General features: G+C 40.4%; 1 pseudogene; it reads right to left on the reverse strand.

Annotated features, from left to right (window-relative positions):
- Positions 1-5685: 5685 nt before the first annotated feature.
- On the reverse strand, positions 5686-7229 carry LOC147973608 (uncharacterized; annotated as a pseudogene).
- Positions 7230-7736: the final 507 nt, after the last annotated feature.

A 7736-nucleotide genomic window follows, 5' to 3' on the forward strand; every position in this document is an offset into this window, starting at 1 on the left:
CAGCAATCATGGAAGAGAGCCACCGCAGCTATGGTGCGTAGCGGTACAAGTCGAGGTAGGACGGGAGGTACAGGCGGAGGCAAGCGATTTGAATATCGTCCAAGCAGCCTAGCGCCTCTTCCGCAGAGGCCTTACGACAAGTCCGAGGAGGAAAACTCAACCATATCGAAGGCCGAGGTGAAAGCCCATTTTGCACCGAAACCGCCACCGCCGCCAAGGGAGAAAGTGCCTGAGGAAAAGATTGACCACTTCATTCGTATGGCTAGACCACCAGCTCCCAAGCCTGTTGGCACAGACTATGAGCACCACCTCAGGAAGTTAAATCGAGCACGTCTACATAAAGAGGCGAGCTCGAGCTCGAGCAAATCAGCTGGCAAAAGGAGCGGTAAAACCGTTCCCCAGCTGGGAGAACAGGCGGCGCAATCAATCCCCCCGCTTGTTGTGCCAACAATACATGAGAGTATGCGCGCCCAATATTATTGTGGGCAAACCGTTAACGTTCCCGGGCTGGGCGATGTGGTAATAACCGAGGAGCATATTGAGCAGGCTGAAAAGCTCATGATGACTGTTGGACAACTCCTCGATATCGAGCCCATGTCTCTGCTTAGAGAGGAGGAAATAAAACGGAAATATGTCCGGGGCCAACCTTTGGTCGAGCCAGACGAGGTCAAGAAGCTCCCAACGAGAATGTATGAATTGCATCAATGGTATATGGACATTACCAAGATTTCCAATCGAGAGTCCCTCATGGTGAATGTCAAGAAGGATCATTACTTCCATGAGAAAGCTGTGTCCGTTGAGTATTCAGAAGTATTTCAGTTATACAATCAAGACGCACTCGACAAATCTATCGTCAGTTGCTATTGTCTGTAAGTGATTTCTTTCTGTAATTTAAGTCTTGAGCTAGCTGTAGTGATCATTTTGATTAATCATTACCTGTAATTATCCTCACCATATTCTTTTTTGTGGTATTATGCAGGATGAAGATGTATGAAATGAAAAAGGTGGACGCTATGGCATTGGGTTCATTGACCCAAATACCATTAATGAATACACATGGAAATTAGATGCATATTATGAAAAAAGTGTAGAGGAAAGCATGCTAGAGTTCTTCAAGCGCCTCAATACCAATGAAGATATACAACTTCCTTACAACTTCGAGTGAGTCACACTGTCTTGTACTACAAATTCTGTTTTTGCCTACTAGCTAGCTACATGTTTTTGCTTACATATGCCCGCTTAATTAAGACATGCAAACGTGTGTGCATGCAGATTTCACTGGATCTTGTTAATCATTAAAGTTGATGAAGGAACAGTTGAAATACTGGACTCACTACTTAAAAAAGAAATTGACTACACCATCTTGTTTGGGATAGTCAACAGGTAATTTCAATCATTATTAACTATATCTTGGCCTATTTAGTTCGTCATTTCCTGATATGAACTATTTAATAACCCCTTTATTCATTTTCTTTGTCGGCGGGCAGGGCTTGGGTAAAGTTCATCAACGTCACTCCAGGCCAATGGAAACGAAAGCTGAAATGGTATCGACCCAAGGTAAGTAATTAAGTAGTACTAGCTAGCTAGCTGCCATCTCTTTAATTATCATGCTTGATTAATTATTATCTGATCAAATTCAATTCTCGTAAAGGCCCTAAAGCAGGCGCCGGCGAATAATCTGTGTGCATACTACGTTTGTGAGAACAGTCGCATGATGGCGTCAGAAAGGAGCAAATCTCAAAGACAGGACTGGGTACGTTTGTCAGAACACTATTCACAATTTTTACACCATTATCGATATCTAGTCACACAACTAATACACATGCATATTGATATCCTTCTTAACAGTTCAGAGAGGTGCGGGAGCAGCTCCTATCAGAGGAGCGCATAGAAGCAATTCAAGAGGAAATAGCGGGATTTTTGCTCGACCAGGTCATAGATCCCAAAGGAGAATACTATTACCCGCTACCGCCCCATGAACCACTTCCAATTGTCATCGTGCTCCGAAGGCACCAATTAGGCTAATGCCACTGGCTCCGAAGACACCAATTAGGAGAAATTGTATATAGCTAGCTAATTGTATATATATACATGTGTGTTTATATGTGTGAATTAATGGTGGTTGTGAGACATTCGATGATATATATATATATATATATATGATCGGTTCTACTAGAAATTCTATTTATATATATGCATAACGTGTACAATATGTAGTATCGTAAAATACCAGAAAACGAAAAAGAATTAAATGGAAAACACAAAATTAAATGAAAAAGAAATCATAAACCCAAAACCCCCAACCTTTTAATACCGGTTGGTGTCACCAACCGGTACTAAAGGGCTCCCTGCCCCCGGAGCTGGCTCGTGCCACGTGGTTGCCCTTTAGCACCGGTTCGTGCTGAACCGGTACTAAAGGGGGGGGGGGCTTTAGTGCCCACACTTTAGTGCCGGTTACCGAACCGGCACTAAATGGCCTTACGAACCGGTGCTATTGCCCGGTTCTGCACTAGTGTGGTGTTAGAGGTGGTTTGCAATCTGAATACCCAAAGTGACATAGAATCTTCTCAACATAGTGGGATTGAATAAGTGTGATCTCACCCTCATTATCTTAGTGGGATTGAATAAGTGTGATCTCACCCTCATTATCTCTCAGTAGCTTGATGTTCAGGATAACATCAACCGCACATAGGTCTTTCATCTCAAATTTATGAGATAAAAAAACTTAACCTCCTCAATGACTTTGAGGTTAGTTCCAAATACCAATATGCCATCGACATATACCCCACAAGAATTTATGAGAAGGTTCTATCCACACATAGGTCTTTCATCTCAAATTTATGAGAAGGTTCCAAACACAGAATTACTCCGCCCCCATCATGGCGATAGTGTACACATTTGTCAGCTTCATTGACAACAAAGCCACAAAATGTTAAAGTTTTATCAAACTTCTCATGCCATTGGTTTGGAGCTTGTTTCCGGTCATATAAAGATTTCAATAACTTGCACACCTTCCATTCCTAGCCATATACTATAAAGTCATCAAGCTGTTGCATGTAGATTTCCTCGTCTAGCTCTCCATTAAGGGAAGTCGTCTTAACGTCCATCCGATGAATGAGAAGACCATGCGAGGAAGCCACCGAGAGTAGTACTCGAATGGTTTTTAGTCTAGCCACATGTGAGTAGGTAGCGAATAAATCTTCACCTTCTTTCTTAGTATAAACCTTGGCCACAAGACAAGCCCTGTACTTCTCAACTGTATCATCATGCCTAAGCTTCTTTTTGAAAACTCACTCACATCCCATTGGTTTGCAACCATAAGGATGATTTAGTGATCTCCCATGTCCCGTTGGCCAAAATGGAATACATCTCTCTACACACTGCATCCTTACATATTCGGCATCTAGTGATGCATAGGCTTCTGAAATTGAACTAGGAGTGTCATCCACGAGGTACACAAGTAAATCATCACCAAAGGACTTTGCAGTCCTCCGTATCTTGCCTCTAATAGGAGTTTCCTCATCATCGTTTACATGCTTTTCATCATGTATTCGCTCAAAATATTCCATTGGAATGGCGTCCAGGAGTCTCATTACATTCTAGTGTAGAAGTGCTTTGCATAACTCTCATGGAAAAAATATCCTCAAAGAATGTATCATGACTCCATGTCATACCGATCTTCACGTCGGGTATATCAGATTTGATCAGTAGAAATCTATAGTCAACACTATGCCAAGCATAGTCCAGAAAAGCGCAGTCCGCGGCCTTTGGTCCCAGCTTACGCCTTTTGGTTATTGGCACGTTGACTTTTGACAAACAACCCCAAGTTCGCAATTAAGAGAGTGCGGTTCTTTTCTTCTCCCATTGCTCAAAGGCATAATCACATTATCCCTTTTGGGCAGCTTATTCAGGACATGACATGATGTCAATATAGCCTCTCCCACCATGCCTTGGATAAACCCGACGTATCTAACATGGAGTTAACCAAATCTGGTAGAATACATTTTTTTGTTCGTCAACTCCGTTTGACTAGGGTGAATAGGGAAACGTCCTCTCATGAATAATACCATATTACATATAGAATAAAATGAACTCGTTAGAAAAGTATTCTCCATCACGATCAGACCAAACCCATTTTATTTTGTTTTGAAGTCGATTTTCAACTCCGGCTTATAGATTTTAATGTAGTGTAGAGCTTCATCCTTGGTATTCAACAAATAAACATAGTAGAATCTAGTGGAGTCATCAATCAACATTATGGAATATTTCTTTCCACCTTTCATCTCACACAGGTCAGAATATGTGAGCTCTAGTGGTGCCAAGTGTCTCTCCTATGTAGGCTTGTGAGGCTTGCGAGGTTGCTTAGCTTGCACACATGCATGTAACTTGGAGCCTTTGGCTAAAGTGAAACTCGAGATTAAATTCATCTTTACCTAGCCATGTCATACAAACAAAATTAATGCAACAAAGATGTGAATGCCAAACCTCAGTTTTGTTCACACTCGAATGAATATGGTTCATGACTTTATTACATCCCAGAGCTTTGAGACTAGCAGGTATTTTGTGGGCAAGTTAATATGTCAAACGTAAAAGCATAAGAGAGCAAACTAAATTAATCTTATTTGGATGTTTCTGAGTTAATATGAATTTGTTATGAGGTTTTTGAAGTGACGGTTCAAGGGCAAAAGCATAAGAGGAGCAAACACGCTCAGGCAGAAATGAGGGTTTTTTTGAACTAGGGGCAAATAAAACAGGTGTGCCCCAACTAGGGGCTCGAATATAATTAGCCCTTAATACTATGTCATGTCATCAATATGCCTAATTGGCATTGCATGAGGATGCATGTTACGACCTATGTTACTTCGGACTAGTCTAAGCATTAGGCTTCTCACTCCATGATTTACAACGATATAAATGGGGACCATAGTATATGAAATGGTTCTAGACCAATTATAGCTACTTGTACTAACTAGTAGTATATCACTACAGTTACTTAGCTCCCTAGAAAGGGAGATTTGTGGTCGAATGGGATTGGGACACGGCTTGAAGCCCAGCTATAAGTGGGTGATCTGAACATGTAGTGTTTCTTTTTGGGTGGGAAGATTGTGTACTGTTGTTGTGTCAACTTGCTGGTGTGTGTGTGTGTGTGTGTGTGTGTGTGTGTGAATCTTTGCCTCTCATGTGCGGGTCAGGGGCAGACCCAGGAAAATAATTAAGAGGGGGCAAAAAATGTATGGCCATATTCATAAATGATAAATCAACAAGACAAAAACATCCATGTAAACTAAAACGCGGGAATAATCACTTTATTATCCACATGGTACCCAAGTTCATTGAAATGGGAAAGGAAACTAACCATTTGAGATAAAAGTAATCACAACAATATAACCATATCTTGTTCTGAAGTTGCAAAAGAGAACACTGACACGTTGTTCTAACACTTAATCTACAACCCGCAACAACAACGAAAAACATGATCAAAATTGAGAGGGTGGAAACGTTGAAGAAGGCTGGTATTAAAAAAACAATAAGAGCTTTAGGCTGAGCATTACCTTCCGTTTCATCCCACGACGTTCTTTCACCGCATGAAAACGTTTAACTATCACTTCATTTGGAATTTTGTTCAACAATTCTTTTTCTACAAAGCAGATAAGGCTATGGTTCATAAAATCATCACTAATTTTGCTATGTAGAGCATTCTTCACTATCTTCATAGCTGAGAAGCACCTCTCAACGGTTGCAGTGGCAACATGCAAAGTAAGTGCTAGCTTTATAAGTCGGTATACTAAAGGATAAGAAAGATGCTTCTTTGTAGTCACCATTAGTTCAGCCAGATCACCAATATTATCCAAGCTGGCAAACCTTGTATCGTGGGTTACATTATCCAAACAGAGATCAAGTTCATGCTCAAGACCCACCAAATCATTGAAGTCATCTGGGGAAAACTGAGCCAATTTCTTCAACTTCTCAACATTATAGTGACCAAACTGATCACTTGGACTCAAAGCTGACATACAACAAAGTAACTCAGAATTGATAACATTGAATCTGCCATTTAACTCTTCTACCAACATATCTAGGACAGCAAAGAAACAATCAATCCGATAATGATGCTCATTTTTAATACCGGTCCTTTTCCTTATCTTCTTTGGATTCACGTAATCATTTTCCATGTCCATCACTAAAATGTCATTCTTCTCACAAAAAGAACGTACCTTGTCTAGAAGATCATTCCAACCATGCTCAGATCTAAGCTTTAGTAGCTCTCTCTTAGTAGATTCCACATCTGATATGGCATTAACAATGTCCATATCCTTTCTCTGAAATGTTTTAGATAGCCCATTTGTTAAAGCAAATATAATCATCATCATGTGTAGATAGAATACAGAATCAAATGATTGAAAATATTTCAGAATCCCACTAGCTTGACGTTTCTTAATAGGATCAGTACCATCTTCCTCAACATATTCTAGCACTTTAACCACCGATGGAAACATCTTTGACAAACCTACCAAAGTTCTATAGTGAGAGTTCCATCTAGTATCTCCTGGCCTTTGAAGAGAAAGCTCTTGATTTAGTCCAGTTCCTGTAGCAATCTCACCCTTACCAATTGCTTTCCTCACTTCTTCTTGATGGTCCACTCTAAGTTTATCCTTTCTCTTGCAAGATGATCCAACAACAGTCACCATAAGTGATATCATATCAAAGAAATCTCCAACATCAGTAATTTTCTTTGCAATGGCCACAACAACCAAGTTAAGTTTGTGCGCAAAACAATGTACAAAATAAGCTGAACTATTATCTCTCATAATTTTTGCTTGCAAACCATTGAACTCACTTGCCATGCTGCTTGCACCGTCATACCCTTGTCCTCTTACTTGTTTTAAACTCAAACCAAACTTTGCAATCATAAAATCAATTTTGGACTTGAGAAAAGTAGCTGTAGTCTCCTCAACGTGAACAACACCTACAAACCTCTCATATGACAGCCCACCACTCACGTATCGTAGAACCAATGCCATCTGCTCTTTGTCAGAAATATCACGACACTCATCAACCAATAAGCTAAACACATCACTGCCAATTTCTTGCAAAGTACATGACAAGATTTCTTCCGCAAAGCATTCAGTAATACTTTTATGAATTTTTGGAGAAAACATTTGATTATTTTGTGGGGCGTTTTTGAATGCCTTGGCTACAATTTCATTCTGACTAATAGTATACTCCATCAACTGCAAATAGTTTCCCTTATTTGCCGACTCTTCTGATTCATCATGACCACGGAATGGTTGTCCCTGATGCAACAAGTATCGACATACATCAATTGCAGCATTGTCCCGAATAAGATGCTCAGTTTTCTCAATTGGACTTTGCTTGTGTAAGGCTACCGGGATTGATTGATCTATGTTCTCTAGATCCTCACAGTTTTTTAGTGCTCTATTGTGGAAACTGTTGCGATCACCTACATGAGTCACAAATCTTTCTGGCTTCTTCCAATTATGAAAGCCATCTACTACAAATGCATCATGCCCATGTTTGTTACCTTTGGTGTTGTCCCTGAATAAATAGCAACACAAGCAATATGCATTGTCATGATGTGCGATGTTAGATACATAGTGAGTTGCCTCTATAGTTGGCGCGTCCGTGACAGAGGTGGTACTAGTCTGTATCAATTTTTATTGCCATTGTGGATATGACGGAGGGTTTGTCGTGCTGCTTCCCCGTTGCAAGAAATG

Source organism: Triticum urartu, chromosome 5A (genome assembly GCF_056163025.1).
Source record: "Triticum urartu cultivar PI428250 chromosome 5A, HENAU_Tu73, whole genome shotgun sequence".
NCBI classification, from domain to species: domain Eukaryota; kingdom Viridiplantae; phylum Streptophyta; class Magnoliopsida; order Poales; family Poaceae; genus Triticum; species Triticum urartu.